This window comes from Ixodes scapularis, unplaced genomic scaffold (assembly GCF_016920785.2).
Source record: "Ixodes scapularis isolate PalLabHiFi unplaced genomic scaffold, ASM1692078v2 PGA_scaffold4__175_contigs__length_147842914, whole genome shotgun sequence".
In the NCBI taxonomy this organism is placed as follows: Eukaryota; Metazoa; Arthropoda; class Arachnida; order Ixodida; family Ixodidae; genus Ixodes; species Ixodes scapularis.
Window position 1 is genome coordinate 132,298,394 of NW_024609879.1, and position 7,401 is coordinate 132,305,794.

Below are 7,401 nucleotides of genomic sequence, written 5' to 3' on the forward strand. Positions count from 1 at the left end.
GGAGCAGATTCAAATGCCGTGCAGGAAAGTAGACGTTGCGCGCGCCCCGGCGTACGTTCCCCTGCTTTTGAACGCGCCGCGCGCCTCGAACGCGCGGCGCCGCTATTCGCCAAATTCAGTCACGTGAAGGAAGACCCCGTATGCCGTGCAGGAAAGCCGGCGCTACAGGGATGAACGCGCAACTCTGCTACCCTCGGTTGCTCCGAAGTGCTGGTTTGGGAGCCTCAGCGGCCTGTAAAATATCATCAAAGGTGGGTGCCAACAATCGGACGTTTATTTCACCACCCGAGTTGAGCTCTAAAAAAATTATATACATAAAACTATTTTTCCGAAACGGCGTTCGCGGCCCGAGTTTCAGGTATATGTACGATTGGAACTCGGATGTTTGCAAGGCGTGCCAAGTGTGCTGGTCCTTACTTAGTCCTTACGACCTAACCTTGTATGAAGTATTTTGGGTCTGGTCTGATACTTGTTTTTAATGCAATTAAATGCAAAGGTGCAAGCGAGCTGGACAAGAGTGACGAAAATAATCTGGACAAGGAGGACAAAGGACAAACACAAATCTCCAAACACAGCTAGGTGACTGGTGCGCAACCGAAAAAATCCGCCTGGTCCTGGTATCGAACCCGGGACCGGGACCCGGGACAGGTGGAGAGGTCCCGGGTTCGATACCAGGACCTGGCGGATTTTTTCGGTTGCACACCAGTCACCTAGCTGTGTTTGGAGATTTGTGTTTGTCCTTTGTCCCTCTTGTTCTCCTTCTGCAAGGATTATTTTCGTCATTCGTGAGTCTGATACTTCTTGGACGTTACAGGTGACTGAAACAGTCAGGCTTAAATTGACGAGACACGTGACCCTTTGTAACGACTATGGTTACCTTTCGTGACGTCACGACCTTGCGAACGACAAGTTCGATTGGGTTTTTAAGGAGCATGGTAGAAGCTTGAAACCATTGCGCTCTTAGAGAAACGCTACCAACACCGTCGAAATTGAAGTTCTTCCATTCCTCTTATTTCCGTTGAAGAGAAATCCTTTGCTGACGTCGTAGTCAGCATTCGGCCAATGGTGGAAGGCCGACTACAGCGACGCTTTCGATCGACAATCGCGCATGTCGCCAATAGTGGTCGACTGCATGCTCTAATTTGCGTTAGGTACAAAAAAAACAAAAATCGTTGTGCATTTTTTTTTTTTTTTTTATGAGTTGCGCCGTGGCTTATTGTTATTGTCGGTAAATGCTTTTGAACCCAAAATGCACACTGCAAAGGGATCAAATGACCAACTATTTTCGAGCACATTATCCCCGTGCAGTTTGGACTTCTCAAGCAAAACAAAGTCTCTTGCAATTGCTTTTTTTTTTTTTTTTTTTTTTCAATTTGCGGTGAGTACATTGCAAGAAACTGCCAAGGTGTCCCCCCCACCCCACCCCTAAAAAAACATTTACATGTTTTTTGTTTGTTTGTTTTTACCGCAAAAATGAACTATGCATCTCTGAACGCTCATTCCCCGCCGAAAGGTAGCGTTAGGGGTCCGAACCAGATGCCAAAGTTATTCAAAAGGTATAAAGGATTTCTTGGAAAAGTTCAATGGGAAGATAAGGCCCATTTTCGCCCGTTTTCGGTTTCTGGCGCGATAAGGTTCCATGTATTCGAGAGCTCCGTCGGCCATCATTTTCTCGTTGCAATTTTTAGAAAATCCCTTTAACTGCCGTCCAGAGAATGGTTTTGAGACGATGCATGTAGGACGTTGTGGTGCCATGGCAACGCGCAATCCTTTATTCGCGCCGCGGCGTAGCTATTCCAGAGTAACTATATTCAGCACCACGTGACGTAGAGCTTAGGGAATCGCGAGGCAAATCCGGACAGTCGCATCTCTTCAGTGCTAGATTGACTGTGATGACTTGCAGCGTGTGCATGATACATCCCGGCTATTCAGTGGCCCTTTTTTTATGTGTTTGCTGAATACACGGACCTTTGCATCTCTCGGCAACTGTGCCTGGCAGCCGCCATAACGTATACCTTCAGGTTTTGTTTCCTCTTGTCCGTAATACTTCACTTCATCATTACCGTAGCAGGTGAGGTTATTGCCATTTTAGATTCTACTCAGTCCTTCTTCCCAGCATTGGTCTTTGTGAAAAGGCTCGTTAACACCCGTTTCAGTGACTCGGTATGCCGGCAAGACAGGGGAAAGTCAGCAATGGCGGCTGCAATCTGGCGCGTCTCTATGTATTCAGGGCTCTATCTTACCATAAGTGCGAGCGAAACCGAAGGCACGAGCGCGGGGGTTTCATGGCCTGCACTGGCGTCGCACCAGCCGCCATTATGGTGTCCTTGGTATCTTTTGCAGCGTAAACTGTACACTATCGCCTTTTTTTTTTTTTTTTTGCAAGACAATGTTTATTGGCATGGTGCAAGGACGTTACGTGCAAGCCATGTGTAGCGCTAACTCGGCCGAACTTGCGTCTTCTTGCCTTTTGAGCTCCGCGACGCCGTAGTATCAAAGAGCTGAGTTGGATGACCACATTCACGGTTGTCACGGGATCATCATCAACGCCCGTCTTGATTGACGCACGTACCGAATGTGAAAAACATGGCATTTCTAGACAGATAGATAATTAAATGTAATATGGCCCGAGCTGTCACGTTAACTTACGCCGCAACCCGTTTTTTTTTTTTTTTTGCAAATGTAACATTGGTTAGAAAATGAGCGGGATGTGAAGCGGCCGATAGAAAGAAGGAAGTCAAACCAGCGCTGTGAGGCGAAGTCCCTGGGTTAAAATCACGCTTGGCGTTTCTTACAAAAAACCACAAGCAACAACCGCAGCACAGTTTTTTTTTTTTTTTTGCAAATGTAACATTGGTTAGAAAATGAGCGGGATGTGAAGCGGCCGATAGAAAGAAGGAAGTCAAACCAGCGCTGTGAGGCGAAGTCCCTGGGTTAAAATCACGCTTGGCGTTTCTTACAACAAACCACAAGCAACAACCGCAGCACAGTTTTTTTTTTTTTTTTTGCAAATGTAACATTGGTTAGAAAATGAGCGGGATGTGAAGCGGCCGATAGAAAGAAGGAAGTCAAACCAGCGCTGTGAGGCGAAGTCCCTGGGTTAAAATCACGCTTGGCGTTTCTTACAACAAACCACAAGCAACAACCGCAGCACAGTTTTTTTTTTTTTTTTTGCAAATGTAACATTGGTTAGAAAATGAGCGGGATGTGAAGCGGCCGATAGAAAGAAGGAAGTCAAACCAGCGCTGTGAGGCGAAGTCCCTGGGTTAAAATCACGCTTGGCGTTTCTTACAACAAACCACAAGCAACAACCGCAGCACAGTTTTTTTTTTTTTTTTTGCAAATGTAACATTGGTTAGAAAATGAGCGAGATATGAAGCGGCCGATAGAAAGAAGGAAGTCAAACCAGCGCTGTGAGGCGAAGTCCCTGGGTTAAAATCACGCTTGGCGTTTCTTACAAAAAACCACAAGCAACAACCGCAGCACAGTTTTTTTTTTTTTTTTTTGCAAATGTAACATTGGTTAGAAAATGAGCGGGATGTGAAGCGGCCGATAGAAAGAAGGAAGTCAAACCAGCGCTGTGAGGCGAAGTCCCTGGGTTAAAATCACGCTTGGCGTTTCTTACAACAAACCACAAGCAACAACCGCAGCACAGTTTTTTTTTTTTTTTTTGCAAATGTAACATTGGTTAGAAAATGAGCGGGATGTGAAGCGGCCGATAGAAAGAAGGAAGTCAAACCAGCGCTGTGAGGCGAAGTCCCTGGGTTAAAATCACGCTTGGCGTTTCTTACAACAAACCACAAGCAACAACCGCAGCACAGTTTTTTTTTTTTTTTTTGCAAATGTAACATTGGTTAGAAAATGAGCGAGATATGAAGCGGCCGATAGAAAGAAGGAAGTCAAACCAGCGCTGTGAGGCGAAGTCCCTGGGTTAAAATCACGCTTGGCGTTTCTTACAAAAAACCACAAGCAACAACCGCAGCACAGTTTTTTTTTTTTTTTTGCAAATGTAACATTGGTTAGAAAATGAGCGGGATGTGAAGCGGCCGATAGAAAGAAGGAAGTCAAACCAGCGCTGTGAGGCGAAGTCCCTGGGTTAAAATCACGCTTGGCGTTTCTTACAACAAACCACAAGCAACAACCGCAGCACAGTTTTTTTTTTTTTTTTTTGCAAATGTAACATTGGTTAGAAAATGAGCGGGATGTGAAGCGGCCGATAGAAAGAAGGAAGTCAAACCAGCGCTGTGAGGCGAAGTCCCTGGGTTAAAATCACGCTTGGCGTTTCTTACAACAAACCACAAGCAACAACCGCAGCACAGTTTTTTTTTTTTTTTTTTTTTGCAAATGTAACATTGGTTAGAAAATGAGCGGGATGTGAAGCGGCCGATAGAAAGAAGGAAGTCAAACCAGCACTGTGAGGCGAAGTCCCTGGGTTAAAATCACGCTTGGCGTTTCTTACAACAAACCACAAGCAACAACCGCAGCACAGTTTTTTTTTTTTTTTTTGCAAATGTAACATTGGTTAGAAAATGAGCGGGATGTGAAGCGGCCGATAGAAAGAAGGAAGTCAAACCAGCGCTGTGAGGCGAAGTCCCTGGGTTAAAATCACGCTTGGCGTTTCTTACAACAAACCACAAGCAACAACCGCAGCACAGTTTTTTTTTTTTTTTTTGCAAATGTAACATTGGTTAGAAAATGAGCGAGATATGAAGCGGCCGATAGAAAGAAGGAAGTCAAACCAGCGCTGTGAGGCGAAGTCCCTGGGTTAAAATCACGCTTGGCGTTTCTTACAAAAAACCACAAGCAACAACCGCAGCACAGTTTTTTTTTTTTTTTTGCAAATGTAACATTGGTTAGAAAATGAGCGGGATGTGAAGCGGCCGATAGAAAGAAGGAAGTCAAACCAGCGCTGTGAGGCGAAGTCCCTGGGTTAAAATCACGCTTGGCGTTTCTTACAACAAACCACAAGCAACAACCGCAGCACAGTTTTTTTTTTTTTTTTTGCAAATGTAACATTGGTTAGAAAATGAGCGGGATGTGAAGCGGCCGATAGAAAGAAGGAAGTCAAACCAGCGCTGTGAGGCGAAGTCCCTGGGTTAAAATCACGCTTGGCGTTTCTTACAACAAACCACAAGCAACAACCGCAGCACAGTTTTTTTTTTTTTTTTTGCAAATGTAACATTGGTTAGAAAATGAGCGAGATATGAAGCGGCCGATAGAAAGAAGGAAGTCAAACCAGCGCTGTGAGGCGAAGTCCCTGGGTTAAAATCACGCTTGGCGTTTCTTACAAAAAACCACAAGCAACAACCGCAGCACAGTTTTTTTTTTTTTTTTTGCAAATGTAACATTGGTTAGAAAATGAGCGGGATGTGAAGCGGCCGATAGAAAGAAGGAAGTCAAACCAGCGCTGTGAGGCGAAGTCCCTGGGTTAAAATCACGCTTGGCGTTTCTTACAACAAACCACAAGCAACAACCGCAGCACAGTTTTTTTTTTTTTTTTTGCAAATGTAACATTGGTTAGAAAATGAGCGGGATGTGAAGCGGCCGATAGAAAGAAGGAAGTCAAACCAGCGCTGTGAGGCGAAGTCCCTGGGTTAAAATCACGCTTGGCGTTTCTTACAACAAACCACAAGCAACAACCGCAGCACAGTTTTTTTTTTTTTTTTTTTTTTTGCAAATGTAACATTGGTTAGAAAATGAGCGGGATGTGAAGCGGCCGATAGAAAGAAGGAAGTCAAACCAGCACTGTGAGGCGAAGTCCCTGGGTTAAAATCACGCTTGGCGTTTCTTACAACAAACCACAAGCAACAACCGCAGCACAGTTTTTTTTTTTTTTTTTTGCAAATGTAACATTGGTTAGAAAATGAGCGGGATGTGAAGCGGCCGATAGAAAGAAGGAAGTCAAACCAGCGCTGTGAGGCGAAGTCCCTGGGTTAAAATCACGCTTGGCGTTTCTTACAACAAACCACAAGCAACAACCGCAGCACAGTTTTTTTTTTTTTTTTGCAAATGTAACATTGGTTAGAAAATGAGCGGGATGTGAAGCGGCCGATAGAAAGAAGGAAGTCAAACCAGCGCTGTGAGGCGAAGTCCCTGGGTTAAAATCACGCTTGGCGTTTCTTACAACAAACCACAAGCAACAACCGCAGCACAGTTTTTTTTTTTTTTTGCAAATGTAACATTGGTTAGAAAATGAGCGGGATGTGAAGCGGCCGATAGAAAGAAGGAAGTCAAACCAGCGCTGTGAGGCGAAGTCCCTGGGTTAAAATCACGCTTGGCGTTTCTTACAACAAACCACAAGCAACAACCGCAGCACAGTTTTTTTTTTTTTTTTTGCAAATGTAACATTGGTTAGAAAATGAGCGGGATGTGAAGCGGCCGATAGAAAGAAGGAAGTCAAACCAGCGCTGTGAGGCGAAGTCCCTGGGTTAAAATCACGCTTGGCGTTTCTTACAACAAACCACAAGCAACAACCGCAGCACAGTTTTTTTTTTTTTTTGCAAATGTAACATTGGTTAGAAAATGAGCGGGATGTGAAGCGGCCGATAGAAAGAAGGAAGTCAAACCAGCGCTGTGAGGCGAAGTCCCTGGGTTAAAATCACGCTTGGCGTTTCTTACAACAAACCACAAGCAACAACCGCAGCACAGTTTTTTTGTTTTTTTTTGCAAATGTAACATTGGTTAGAAAATGAGCGGGATGTGAAGCGGCCGATAGAAAGAAGGAAGTCAAACCAGCGCTGTGAGGCGAAGTCCCTGGGTTAAAATCACGCTTGGCGTTTCTTACAACAAACCACAAGCAACAACCGCAGCACAGTTTTTTTGTTTTTTTTTGCAAATGTAACATTGGTTAGAAAATGAGCGGGATGTGAAGCGGCCGATAGAAAGAAGGAAGTCAAACCAGCGCTGTGAGGCGAAGTCCCTGAGTTAAAATCACGCTTGGCGTTTCTTACAACAAACCACAAGCAACAACCGCAGCACAGTTTTTTTTTTTTTTTTTGCAAATGTAACATTGGTTAGAAAATGAGCGGGATGTGAAGCGGCCGATAGAAAGAAGGAAGTCAAACCAGCGCTGTGAGGCGAAGTCCCTGGGTTAAAATCACGCTTGGCGTTTCTTACAACAAACCACAAGCAACAACCGCAGCACAGTTTTTTTTTTTTTTTGCAAATGTAACATTGGTTAGAAAATGAGCGGGATGTGAAGCGGCCGATAGAAAGAAGGAAGTCAAACCAGCGCTGTGAGGCGAAGTCCCTGGGTTAAAATCACGCTTGGCGTTTCTTACAACAAACCACAAGCAACAACCGCAGCACAGTTTTTTTTTTTTTTTTTGCAAATGTAACATTGGTTAGAAAATGAGCGGGATGTGAAGCGGCCGATAGAAAGAAGGAAGTCAAACCAGCGCT